Source organism: Pleurodeles waltl, chromosome 1_2, assembly GCF_031143425.1.
Source record: "Pleurodeles waltl isolate 20211129_DDA chromosome 1_2, aPleWal1.hap1.20221129, whole genome shotgun sequence".
In the NCBI taxonomy this organism is placed as follows: Eukaryota; Metazoa; Chordata; class Amphibia; order Caudata; family Salamandridae; genus Pleurodeles; species Pleurodeles waltl.
Window position 1 is genome coordinate 301,239,684 of NC_090437.1, and position 15,084 is coordinate 301,254,767.

A 15,084-nucleotide genomic window follows, 5' to 3' on the forward strand; every position below is an offset into this window, starting at 1 on the left:
TTGCCAAATTGTCTTAGGCTAAGGATTGTTCCAGTCGAAGGCCTTCAGATAAGGACCCCACCCTCACTTAGCAGTGTCCAGATTTACCTGCAGTAATGCTCTATACAGAACTTGGGCGTTCGTGGGCTTACTGTAAAGGTTGCATGCTTAAACCGGGATGTCTAAAGTCCCAGTCCTGGTCTCATTGTCAGAGGCACAGCATAACATAGCATGCCAGACATGGCCATGCAGTGCCATGCCAAACCAACTGCCCCTTCCCCACGCTTGCTGCATCATGCATTTTCAAGGCATAGTCAATCAGAGGCCTGACTTTGTCTTTTTCTATCACTTCAAAATTCAACATGCTACCTTCTGACTGCAGCTAATAAGGGCTCTTTCACCTGCTCAACATTTTACCCTGCATTAAATCAAAACCATTCAACCTATTTTATTATCTGCATGGCACCTTCCTCACATAATACAGCTCAATTCTGGCCCCCCTTAGGCCATATTTGTGCTCTCCAGAACACCAATTTGAAGAAAAAACGAATTCATTCATAAATGAAGATAAGACCTTGCTCCTATTTAAACTACTTGAGCAAAAAGAGGGAAGTGGCAGGTGGGGGTGGCAAGATTTGTAAATGTGCCCAACTAATGCAATCAAATAATGAGTTAAATTGTTCCTGTATTTTTTTAAAGTAAAAATAATCTTTTTACGTGCAAAAAATCAAATACTTGATTTTTTTCAATCTAAAGATACTTTAAAGGCTGTGGCTGGATTCAAACCCCTGTCCATGAGTATCTTCCTGCACCAAAGGCACTAGACTTTGCCACTGAGCTAGAGGCCCTTGATGGGCTGCACTTGTGCAAGAGACCCTATCAACATCTGACAGGCCTTGGTGGCATTGCTAATGGCTTCCCCTGCACAGGACACATCAGAGCCATGATATAGGGAAGATTTGACAAGTTAGAGATAGGGAAGCCCATCTGGTCCAGTGGGTAAGTTCCTGCCTTCCACCCAGACAAGCAGGGTTCGATTCCCATGCCTGGCAGATGACACACTCAATTTCTCAGCAAGCAACTGTGAGTTAACCCCTTTTTTCTTGTAGTTTACCTTCCAAATCCTGCAACACCTTCACCACAAATACAGTCCAATCATTCCTCGATACTCATTCACTCAGTCATTCCACTTCTCCATTCTACAGGCTCAACAAAAACCAACAAGAACAAGAGCTAGTTCAGCAAGCAGATTTAAAGCCTCGCTTTGGATTTATCTTGATGCTGCTGCCCTCTAGTAATGTTATATGGCAACTGCAGCATAATCACAGGATTGAGAAAGGGGCAGTCCTATGCAAATAATCTCCTCCCATGATTACTTCTCTGAGCTTCTGTAGTGGTACGATGATAGGATCTTCAACAAATGGTCTTCAGCAGATTTCTAAAGTTGCCAAATTGTCTTAGGCTAAGGATTGTTCCAGTCGAAGGCCTTCAGATAAGGACCCCACCCTCACTTAGCAGTGTCCAGATTTACCTGCAGTAATGCTCTATACAGAACATGGGCGTTCGTGGGCTTACTGTAAAGGTTGCATGCTTAAACCGGGATGTCTAATGTCCCAGTTCTGGTCTCATTGTCAGAGGCACAGCATAACATAGCATGCCAGACATGGCCATGCAGTGCCATGCCAAGCCAACTGCCCCTTCCCCACGCTTGCTGCATCATGCATTTTCAAGGCATAGTCAATCAGAGGCCTGACTTTGTCTTTTTCTATCACTTCAAAATTCAACATGCTACCTTCTGACTGCAGCTAATAAGGGCTCTTTCACCTGCACAACATTTTACCCTGCATTACATCAAAACCATTCAACCTATTTTATTATCTGCATGGCACCTTCCTCACATAATACAGCTCAATTCTGGCCCCCCTTAGGCCATATTTGTGCTCTCCAGAACACCAATTTGAAGAAAAAACGAATTCATTCATAAATGAAGATAAGACCTTGCTCCTATTTAAACTACTTGAGCAAAAAGAGGGAGGTGGCAGGTGGGGGTGGCAAGATTTGTAAATGTGCCCAACTAATGCAATCAAATAATGAGTTAAATTGTTCCTGTATTTTTTTTAAGTAAAAATAATCTTTTTACGTGCAAAAAATCAAATACTTGATTTTTTTCAATCTAAAGATACTTTAAAGGCTGTGGCTGGATTCAAACCCCTGTCCATGAGTATCTTCCTGCACCAAAGGCACTAGACTTTGCCACTGAGCTAGAGGCCCTTGATGGGCTTCACTTGTGCAAGAGACCCTATCAGCATCTGACAGGCCTTGGTGTCATTGCTAATGGCTTTCAATGCACAGGACACATCAGAGCCATGATATAGCGAAGATTTGACAAGTTAGAGATAGGGAAGCCCGTCTGGTCCAGTGGGTAAGTTCCTCCCTTCCACCCAGACAAGCACGGTTCGATTCCCATGCCTGGCAGATGACACACTCAATTTCTCAGCAAGCAACTGTGAGTTAACCCCTTTTTTCTTGTAGTTTACCTTCCAAATCCTGCAACACCTTCACCACAAATACAGTCCAATCATTCCTCGATACTCATTCACTCAGTCATTCCACTTCTCCATTCTACAGGCTCAACAAAAACCAACAAGAACAAGAGCTGGTTCAGCAAGCAGATTTAAAGCCTCTCTTTGGATTTATCTTGATGCTGCTGCCCTCTAGTAATGTTATATGGCAACTGCAGCATAATCACAGGATTGAGAAAGGGGCAGTCCTATGCAAATAATCTCCTCCCATGATTACTTCTCTGAGCTTCTGTAGTGGTACGATGATAGGATCTTCAACAAATGGTCTTCAGCAGATTTCTAAAGTTGCCAAATTGTCTTAGGCTAAGGATTGTTCCAGTCGAAGGCCTTCAGATAAGGACCCCACCCTCACTTAGCAGTGTCCAGATTTACCTGCAGTAATGCTTTATACAGAACATGGGCGTTCGTGGGCTTACTGTAAAGGTTGCATGCTTAAACCGGGATGTCGAAAGTCCCAGTCCTGGTCTCATTGTCAGAGGCACAGTATAACATAGCATGCCAGACATGGCCATGCAGTGCCATGCCAAACCAACTGCCCCTTCCCCACGCTTGCTGCATCATGTATTTTCAAGGCATAGTCAATCAGAGGCCTGACTTTGTCTTTTTCTATCACTTCAAAATTCAACATGCTACCTTCTGACTGCAGCTAATAAGGGCTCTTTCACCTGCACAACATTTTACCCTGCATTAAATCAAAACCATTCAACCTATTTTATTATCTGCATGGCACCTTCCTCACATAATACAGCTCAATTCTGGCCCCCCTTAGGCCATATTTGTGCTCTCCAGAACACCAATTTGAAGAAAAAACGAATTCATTCATAAATGAAGATAAGACCTTGCTCCTATTTAAACTACTTGAGCAAAAAGAGGGAGGTGGCAGGTGGGGGTGGCAAGATTTGTAAATGTGCCCAACTAATGCAATCAAATAATGAGTTAAATTGTTCCTGTATTTTTTTTAAGTAAAAATAATCTTTTTACGTGCAAGAAATCAAATACTTGATTTTTTTCAATCTAAAGATACTTTAAAGGCTGTGGCTGGATTCAAACCCCTGTCCATGAGTATCTTCCTGCACCAAAGGTACTAGACTTTGCCACTGAGCTAGAGGCCCTTGATGGTCTTCAGTTGTGCATGAGACACTATCAGCATCTGAGAGGCCTTGGTGTCATTGCTAATGGCTTCCCCTGCACAGGACACATCAGCGCCATGATATAGGGAAGATTTGACAAGTTAGAGATAGGGAAGCCCGTCTGGTCCAGTGGGTAAGTTCCTGCCTTCCACCCAGACAGGCAGGGTTCGATTCCCATGCCTGGCAGATGACACACTCAATCTCTCAGCAAGCATCTGTGAGTTAACCCCTTTTTTCTTGTAGTTTCCCTTCCAAATCCTGCAACACCTTCAACACAAATACAGTCCAATCATTCCTCGATACTCATTCACTCAGTCATTCCACTTCTCCATTCTACAGGCTCAACAAAAACCAACAAGAACAAGAGCTAGTTCAGCAAGCAGATTTAAAGCCTCGCTTTGGATTTATCTTGATGCTGCTGCCCTCTAGTAATGTTATATGGCAACTGCAGCATAATCACAGGATTGAGAAAGGGGCAGTCCTATGCAAATAATCTCCTCCCATGATTACTTCTCTGAGCTTCTGTAGTGGTACGATGATAGGATCTTCAACAAATGGTCTTCAGCAGATTTCTAAAGTTGCCAAATTGTCTTAGGCTAAGGATTGTTCCAGTCGAAGGCCTTCAGATAAGGACCCCACCCTCACTTAGCAGTGTCCAGATTTACCTGCAGTAATGCTCTATACAGAACATGGGCGTTCGTGGGCTTACTGTAAAGGTTGCATGCTTAAACCGGGATGTCGAAAGTCCCAGTCCTGGTCTCATTGTCAGAGGCACAGTATAACATAGCATGCCAGACATGGCCATGCAGTGCCATGCCGAACCAACTGCCCCTTCCCCACGCTTGCTGCATCATGTATTTTCAAGGCATAGTCAATCAGAGGCCTGACTTTGTCTTTTTCTATCACTTCAAAATTCAACATGCTACCTTCTGACTGCAGCTAATAAGGGCTCTTTCACCTGCACAACATTTTACCCTGCATTAAATCAAAACCATTCAACCTATTTTATTATCTGCATGGCACCTTCCTCACATAATACAGCTCAATTCTGGCCCCCCTTAGGCCATATTTGTGCTCTCCAGAACACCAATTTGAAGAAAAAACGAATTCATTCATAAATGAAGATAAGACCTTGCTCCTATTTAAACTACTTGAGCAAAAAGAGGGAGGTGGCAGGTGGGGGTGGCAAGATTTGTAAATGTGCCCAACTAATGCAATCAAATAATGAGTTAAATTGTTCCTGTATTTTTTTTAAGTAAAAATAATCTTTTTACGTGCAAGAAATCAAATACTTGATTTTTTTCAATCTAAAGATACTTTAAAGGCTGTGGCTGGATTCAAACCCCTGTCCATGAGTATCTTCCTGCACCAAAGGTACTAGACTTTGCCACTGAGCTAGAGGCCCTTGATGGTCTTCAGTTGTGCAAGAGACCCTATCAGCATCTGACAGGCCTTGGTGTCATTGCTAATGGCTTCCCCTGCACAGGACACATCAGCGCCATGATATAGGGAAGATTTGACAAGTTAGAGATAGGGAAGCCCGTCTGGTCCAGTGGGTAAGTTCCTGCCTTCCACCCAGACAGGCAGGGTTCGATTCCCATGCCTGGCAGATGACACACTCAATCTCTCAGCAAGCATCTGTGAGTTAACCCCTTTTTTCTTGAAGTTTCCCTTCCAAATCCTGCAACACCTTCAACACAAATACAGTCCAATCATTCCTCGATACTCATTCACTCAGTCATTCCACTTCTCCATTCTACAGGCTCAACAAAAACCAACAAGAACAAGAGCTAGTTCAGCAAGCAGATTTAAAGCCTCGCTTTGGATTTATCTTGATGCTGCTGCCCTCTAGTAATGTTATATGGCAACTGCAGCATAATCACAGGATTGAGAAAGGGGCAGTCCTATGCAAATAATCTCCTCCCATGATTACTTCTCTGAGCTTCTGTAGTGGTACGATGATAGGATCTTCAACAAATGGTCTTCAGCAGATTTCTAAAGTTGCCAAATTGTCTTAGGCTAAGGATTGTTCCAGTCGAAGGCCTTCAGATAAGGACCCCACCCTCACTTAGCAGTGTCCAGATTTACCTGCAGTAATGCTCTATACAGAACATGGGCGTTCGTGGGCTTACTGTAAAGGTTGCATGCTTAAACCGGGATGTCTAATGTCCCAGTCCTGGTCTCATTGTCAGAGGCATAGCATAACATAGCATGCCAGACATGGCCATGCAGTGCCATGCCAAGCCAACTGCCCCTTCCCCACGCTTGCTGCATCATGCATTTTCAAGGCATAGTCAATCAGAGGCCTGACTTTGTCTTTTTCTATCACTTCAAAATTCAACATGCTACCTTCTGACTGCAGCTAATAAGGGCTCTTTCACCTGCACAACATTTTACCCTGCATTAAATCAAAACCATTCAACCTATTTTATTATCTGCATGGCACCTTCCTCACATAATACAGCTCAATTCTGGCCCCCCTTAGGCCATATTTGTGCTCTCCAGAACACCAATTTGAAGAAAAAACGAATTCATTCATAAATGAAGATAAGACCTTGCTCCTATTTAAACTACATGAGCAAAAAGAGGGAGGTGGCAGGTGGGGGTGGCAAGATTTGTAAATGTGCCCAACTAATGCAATCAAATAATGAGTTAAATTGTTCCGGTATTTTTTTTAAGTAAAAATAATCTTTTTACGTGCAAAAAATCAAATACTTGATTTTTTTCAATCTAAAGATACTTTAAAGGCTGTGGCTGGATTCAAAACCCTGTCCATGAGTATCTTCCTGCACCAAAGGCACTAGACTTTGCCACTGAGCTAGAGGCCTTTGATGGGCTTCACTTGTGCAAGAGACCCTATCAGCATCTGACAGGCCTTGGTGTCATTGCTAATGGCTTCCCCTGCACAGGACACATCAGAGCCATGATATAGCGAAGATTTGACAAGTTAGAGATAGGGAAGCCCGTCTGGTCCAGTGGGTAAGTTCCTGCCTTCCACCCAGACAAGCAGGGTTCGATTCCCATGCCTGGCAGATGACACATTAAATTTCTCAGCAAGCAACTGTGAGTTAACCCCTTTTTTCTTGTAGTTTACCTTCCAAATCCTGCAACACCTTCAACACAAATACAGTCCAATCATTCCTCGATACTCATTCACTCAGTCATTCCACTTCTCCATTCTACAGGCTCAACAAAAACCAACAAGAACAAGAGCTGGTTCAGCAAGCAGATTTAAAGCCTCTCTTTGGATTTATCTTGATGCTGCTGCCCTCTAGTAATGTTATATGGCAACTGCAGCATAATCACAGGATTGAGAAAGGGGCAGTCCTATGCAAATAATCTCCTCCCATGATTACTTCTCTGAGCTTCTGTAGTGGTACGATGATAGGATCTTCAACAAATGGTCTTCAGCAGATTTCTAAAGTTGCCAAATTGTCTTAGGCTAAGGATTGGTCCAGTCGAAGGCCTTCAGATAAGGACCCCACCCTCACTTAGCAGTGTCCAGATTTACCTGCAGTAATGCTCTATACAGAACATGGGCGTTTGTGGGCTTACTGTAAAGGTTGCATGCTTAAACCGGGATGTCGAAAGTCCCAGTTCTGGTCTCATTGTCAGAGGCACAGTATAACATAGCATGCCAGACATGGCCATGCAGTGCCATGCCAAACCAACTGCCCCTTCCCCACGCTTGCTGCATCATGTATTTTCAAGGCATAGTCAATCAGAGGCCTGACTTTGTCTTTTTCTATCACTTCAAAATTCAACATGCTACCTTCTGACTGCAGCTAATAAGGGCTCTTTCACCTGCACAACATTTTACCCTGCATTAAATCAAAACCATTCAACCTATTTTATTATCTGCATGGCACCTTCCTCACATAATACAGCTCAATTCTGGCCCCCCTTAGGCCATATTTGTGCTCTCCAGAACACCAATTTGAAGAAAAAAAGAATTCATTCATAAATGAAGATAAGACCTTGCTCCTATTTAAACTACTTGAGCAAAAAGAGGGAGGTGGCAGGTGGGGGTGGCAAGATTTGTAAATGTGCCCAACTAATGCAATCAAATAATGAGTTAAATTGTTCCTGTATTTTTTTTAAGTAAAAATAATCTTTTTACGTGCAAGAAATCAAATACTTGATTTTTTTCAATCTAAAGATACTTTAAAGGCTGTGGCTGGATTCAAACCCCTGTCCATGAGTATCTTCCTGCACCAAAGGTACTAGACTTTGCCACTGAGCTAGAGGCCCTTGATGGTCTTCAGTTGTGCAAGAGACCCTATCAGCATCTGACAGGCCTTGGTGTCATTGCTAATGGCTTCCCCTGCACAGGACACATCAGCGCCATGATATAGGGAAGATTTGACAAGTTAGAGATAGGGAAGCCCGTCTGGTCCAGTGGGTAAGTTCCTGCCTTCCACCCAGACAGGCAGGGTTCGATTCCCATGCCTGGCAGGTGACACACTCAATCTCTCAGCAAGCATCTGTGAGTTAACCCCTTTTTTCTTGTAGTTTCCCTTCCAAATCCTGCAACACCTTCAACACAAATACAGTCCAATCATTCCTCGATACTCATTCACTCAGTCATTCCACTTCTCCATTCTACAGGCTCAACAAAAACGAACAAGAACAAGAGCTAGTTCAGCAAGCAGATTTAAAGCCTCGCTTTGGATTTATCTTGATGCTGCTGCCCTCTAGTAATGTTATATGGCAACTGCAGCATAATCACAGGATTGAGAAAGGGGCAGTCCTATGCAAATAATCTCCTCCCATGATTACTTCTCTGAGCTTCTGAGGTGGTAGGATGATAGGATCTTCAACAAATGGTCTTCAGCAGATTTCTAAAGTTGCCAAATTGTCTTAGGCTAAGGATTGTTCCAGTCGAAGGCCTTCAGATAAGGACCCCACCCTCACTTAGCAGTGTCCAGATTTACCTGCAGTAATGCTCTATACAGAACATGGGCGTTCGTGGGCTTACTGTAAAGGTTGCATGCTTAAACCGGGATGTCTAATGTCCCAGTCCTGGTCTCATTGTCAGAGGCACAGCATAACATAGCATGCCAGACATGGCCATGCAGTGCCATGCCAAGCCAACTGCCCCTTCCCCACGCTTGCTGCATCATGTATTTTCAAGGCATAGTCAATCAGAGGCCTGACTTTGTCTTTTTCTATCACTTCAAAATTCAACATGCTACCTTCTGACTGCAGCTAATAAGGGCTCTTTCACCTGCACAACATTTTACCCTGCATTAAATCAAAACCATTCAACCTATTTTATTATCTGCATGGCACCTTCCTCACATAATACAGCTCAATTCTGGCCCCCCTTAGGCCATATTTGTGCTCTCCAGAACACCAATTTGAAGAAAAAACGAATTCATTCATAAATGAAGATAAGACCTTGCTCCTATTTAAACTACTTGAGCAAAAAGAGGGAGGTGGCAGGTGGGGGTGGCAAGATTTGTAAATGTGCCCAACTAATGCAATCAAATAATGAGTTAAATTGTTCCTGTATTTTTTTTAAGTAAAAATAATCTTTTTACGTGCAAGAAATCAAATACTTGATTTTTTTCAATCTAAAGATACTTTAAAGGCTGTGGCTGGATTCAAACCCCTGTCCATGAGTATCTTCCTGCACCAAAGGTACTAGACTTTGCCACTGAGCTAGAGGCCCTTGATGGTCTTCAGTTGTGCAAGAGACCCTATCAGCATCTGACAGGCCTTGGTGTCATTGCTAATGGCTTCCCCTGCACAGGACACATCAGCGCCATGATATAGGGAAGATTTGACAAGTTAGAGATAGGGAAGCCCGTCTGGTCCAGTGGGTAAGTTCCTGCCTTCCACCCAGACAGGCAGGGTTCGATTCCCATGCCTGGCAGATGACACACTCAATCTCTCAGCAAGCATCTGTGAGTTAACCCCTTTTTTCTTGTAGTTTCCCTTCCAAATCCTGCAACACCTTCAACACAAATACAGTCCAATCATTCCTCGATACTCATTCACTCAGTCATTCCACTTCTCCATTCTACAGGCTCAACAAAAACCAACAAGAACAAGAGCTAGTTCAGCAAGCAGATTTAAAGCCTCGCTTTGGATTTATCTTGATGCTGCTGCCCTCTAGTAATGTTATATGGCAACTGCAGCATAATCACAGGATTGAGAAAGGGACAGTCCTATGCAAATAATCTCCTCCCATGATTACTTCTCTGAGCTTCTGTAGTGGTACGATGATAGGATCTTCAACAAATGGTCTTCAGCAGATTTCTAAAGTTGCCAAATTGTCTTAGGCTAAGGATTGTTCCAGTCGAAGGCCTTCAGATAAGGACCCCACCCTCACTTAGCAGTGTCCAGATTTACCTGCAGTAATGCTCTATACAGAACATGGGCGTTCGTGGGCTTACTGTAAAGGTTGCATGCTTAAACCGGGATGTCTAATGTCCCAGTCCTGGTCTCATTGTCAGAGGCACAGCATAACATAGCATGCCAGACATGGCCATGCAGTGCCATGCCAAGCCAACTGCCCCTTCCCCACGCTTGCTGCATCATGCATTTTCAAGGCATAGTCAATCAGAGGCCTGACTTTCTCTTTTTCTATCACTTCAAAATTCAACATGCTACCTTCTGACTGCAGCTAATAAGGGCTCTTTCACCTGCACAACATTTTACCCTGCATTAAATCAAAACCATTCAACCTATTTTATTATCTGCATGGCACCTTCCTCACATAATACAGCTCAATTCTGGCCCCCCTTAGGCCATATTTGTGCTCTCCAGAACACCAATTTGAAGAAAAAACGAATTCATTCATAAATGAAGATAAGACCTTGCTCCTATTTAAACTACTTGAGCAAAAAGAGGGAGGTGGCAGGTGGGGGTGGCAAGATTTGTAAATGTGCCCAACTAATGCAATCAAATAATGAGTTAAATTGTTCCTGTATTTTTTTTAAGTAAAAATAATCTTTTTACGTGCAAGAAATCAAATACTTGATTTTTTTCAATCTAAAGATACTTTAAAGGCTGTGGCTGGATTCAAACCCCTGTCCATGAGTATCTTCCTGCACCAAAGGTACTAGACTTTGCCACTGAGCTAGAGGCCCTTGATGGTCTTCAGTTGTGCAAGAGACCCTATCAGCATCTGACAGGCCTTGGTGTCATTGCTAATGGCTTCCCCTGCACAGGACACATCAGCGCCATGATATAGGGAAGATTTGACAAGTTAGAGATAGGGAAGCCCGTCTGGTCCAGTGGGTAAGTTCCTGCCTTCCACCCAGACAGGCAGGGTTCGATTCCCATGCCTGGCAGATGACACACTCAATCTCTCAGCAAGCATCTGTGAGTTAACCCCTTTTTTCTTGTAGTTTCCCTTCCAAATCCTGCAACACCTTCAACACAAATACAGTCCAATCATTCCTCGATACTCATTCACTCAGTCATTCCACTTCTCCATTCTACAGGCTCAACAAAAACGAACAAGAACAAGAGCTAGTTCAGCAAGCAGATTTAAAGCCTCGCTTTGGATTTATCTTGATGCTGCTGCCCTCTAGTAATGTTATATGGCAACTGCAGCATAATCACAGGATTGAGAAAGGGGCAGTCCTATGCAAATAATCTCCTCCCATGATTACTTCTCTGAGCTTCTGTAGTGGTACGATGATAGGATCTTCAACAAATGGTCTTCAGCAGATTTCTAAAGTTGCCAAATTGTCTTAGGCTAAGGATTGTTCCAGTCGAAGGCCTTCAGATAAGGACCCCACCCTCACTTAGCAGTGTCCAGATTTACTTGCAGTAATGCTCTATACAGAACATGGGCATTCGTGGGCTTACTGTAAAGGTTGCATGCTTAAACCGGGATGTCTAAAGTCTCAGTCCTGGTCTCATTGTCAGAGGCACAGCATAACATAGCATGCCAGACATGGCCATGCAGTGCCATGCCAAGCCAACTGCCCCTTCCCCACGCTTGCTGCATCATGCATTTTCAAGGCATAGTCAATCAGAGGCCTGACTTTGTCTTTTTCTATCACTTCAAAATTCAACATGCTACCTTCTGACTGCAGCTAATAAGGGTTCTTTCACCTGCACAACATTTTACCCTGCATTAAATCAAAACCATTCAACCTATTTTATTATCTGCATGGCACCTTCCTCACATAATACAGCTCAATTCTGGCCCCCCTTAGGCCATATTTGTGCTCTCCAGAACACCAATTTGAAGAAAAAACGAATTCATTCATAAATGAAGATAAGACCTTGCTCCTATTTAAACTACTTGAGCAAAAAGAGGGAGGTGGCAGGTAGGGGTGGCAAGATTTTTAAATGTGCCCAACTAATGCAATCAAAAAATGATTTAAATTGTTCCTGTATTTTTTTTAAGTAAAAATAATCTTTTTACGTGCAAAAAATCAAATACTTGATTTTTTTCAATCTAAAGATACTTTAAAGGCTGTGGCTGGATTCAAACCCCTGTCCATGAGTATCTTCCTGCACCAAAGGCACTAGACTTTGCCACTGAGCTAGAGGCCCTTGATGGGCTTCACTTGTGCAAGACACCCTATCAGCATCTGACAGGCCTTGGTGTCATTGCTAATGGCTTCCCCTGCACAGGACACATCAGAGCCATGATATAGGGAAGATTTGACAAGTTAGAGATAGGGAAGCCTGTCTGGTCCAGTGGGTAAGTTCCTGCCTTCCACCCAGACAAGCAGGGTTCAATTCCCATGCCTGGCAGATGACACACTCAATTTCTCAGCAAGCATCTGTGAGTTAACCCCTTTTTTCTTGTAGTTTACCTTCCAAATCCTGCAACACCTTCACCACAAATACAGTCCAATCATTCCTCGATACTCATTCACTCAGTCATTCCACTTCTCCATTCTACAGGCCCAACAAAAACCAACAAGAACAAGAGCTGGTTCAGCAAGCAGATTTAAAGTCTCTCTTTGGATTTATCTTGATGCTGCTGCCCTCTAGTAATGTTATATGGCAACTGCAGCATAATCACAGGATTGAGAAAGGGGCAGTCCTATGCAAATAATCTCCTCCCATGATTACTTCTCTGAGCTTCTGTAGTGGTACGATGATAGGATCTTCAACAAATGGTCTTCAGCAGATTTCTAAAGTTGCCAAATTGTCTTAGGCTAAGGATTGTTCCAGTCGAAGGCCTTCAGATAAGGACCCCACCCTCACTTAGCAGTGTCCAGATTTACCTGCAGTAATGCTCTATACAGAACTTGGGCGTTCGTGGGCTTACTGTAAAGGTTGCATGCTTAAACCGGGATGTCTAAAGTCCCAGTCCTGGTCTCATTGTCAGAGGCACAGCATAACATAGCATGCCAGACATGGCCATGCAGTGCCATGCCAAACCAACTGCCCCTTCCCCAGGCTTGCTGCATCATGCATTTTCAAGGCATAGTCAATCAGAGGCCTGACTTTGTCTTTTTCTATCACTTCAAAATTCAACATGCTACCTTCTGACTGCAGCTAATAAGGGCTCTTTCACCTGCTCAACATTTTACCCTGCATTAAATCAAAACCATTCAACCTATTTTATTATCTGCATGGCACCTTTCTCACATAATACAGCTCAATTCTGGCCCCCCTTAGGCCATATTTGTGCTCTCCAGAACACCAATTTGAAGAAAAAACGAATTCATTCATAAATGAAGATAAGACCTTGCTCCTATTTAAACTACTTGAGCAAAAAGAGGGAGGTGGCAGGTGGGGGTGGCAAGATTTGTAAATGTGCCCAACTAATGCAATCAAATAATGAGTTAAATTGTTCCTGTATTTTTTTTAAGTAAAAATAATCTTTTTACGTGCAAAAAATCAAATACTTGATTTTTTTCAATCTAAAGATACTTTAAAGGCTGTGGCTGGATTCAAACCCCTGTCCATGAGTATCTTCCTGCACCAAAGGCACTAGACTTTGCCACTGAGCTAGAGGCCCTTGATGGGCTTCACTTGTGCAAGAGACCCTATCAGCATCTGACAGGCCTTGGTGTCATTGCTAATGGCTTCCCCTGCACAGGACACATCAGAGCCATGATATAGCGAAGATTTGACAAGTTAGAGATAGGGAAGCCCGTCTGGTCCAGTGGGTAAGTTCCTGCCTTCCGCCCAGACAAGCAGGGTTCGATTCCCATGCCTGGCAGATGGCACACTCAATTTCTCAGCAAGCAACTGTGAGTTAACCCCTTTTTTCTTGTAGTTTACCTTCCAAATCCTGCAACACCTTCACCACAAATACAGTCCAATCATTCCTCGATACTCATTCACTCAGTCATTCCACTTCTCCATTCTACAGGCTCAACAAAAACCAACAAGAACAAGAGCTGGTTCAGCAAGCAGATTTAAAGCCTCTCTTTGGATTTATCTTGATGCTGCTGCCCTCTAGTAATGTTATATGGCAACTGCAGCATAATCACAGGATTGAGAAAGGGGCAGTCCTATGCAAATAATCTCCTCCCATGATTACTTCTCTGAGCTTCTGTAGTGGTACGATGATAGGATCTTCAACAAATGGTCTTCAGCAGATTTCTAAAGTTGCCAAATTGTCTTAGGCTAAGGATTGTTCCAGTCGAAGGCCTTCAGATAAGGACCCCACCCTCACTTAGCAGTGTCCAGATTTACCTGCAGTAATGCTCTATACAGAACATGGGCGTTCGTGGGCTTACTGTAAAGGTTGCATGCTTAAACCGGGATGTCGAAAGTCCCAGTCCTGGTCTCATTGTCAGAGGCACAGTATAACATAGCATGCCAGACATGGCCATGCAGTGCCATGCCAAGCCAACTGCCCCTTCCCCACGCTTGCTGCATCATGTATTTTCAAGGCATAGTCAATCAGAGGCCTGACTTTGTCTTTTTCTATCACTTCAAAATTCAACATGCTACCTTCTGACTGCAGCTAATAAGGGCTCTTTCACCTGCACAACATTTTACCCTGCATTAAATCAAAACCATTCAACCTATTTTATTATCTGCATGGCACCTTCCTCACATAATACAGCTCAATTCTGGCCCCCCTTAGGCCATATTTGTGCTCTCCAGAACACCAATTTGAAGAAAAAACGAATTCATTCATAAATGAAGATAAGACCTTGCTCCTATTTAAACTACTTGAGCAAAAAGAGGGAGGTGGCAGGTGGGGGTGGCAAGATTTGTAAATGTGCCCAACTAATGCAATCAAATAATGAGTTAAATTGTTCCTGTATTTTTTTTAAGTAAAAATAATCTTTTTACGTGCAAGAAATCAAATACTTGATTTTTTTCAATCTAAAGATACTTTAAAGGCTGTGGCTGGATTCAAACCCCTGTCCATGAGTATCTTCCTGCACCAAAGGTACTAGACTTTGCCACTGAGCTAGAGGCCCTTGATGGTCTTCAGTTGTGCAAGAGAC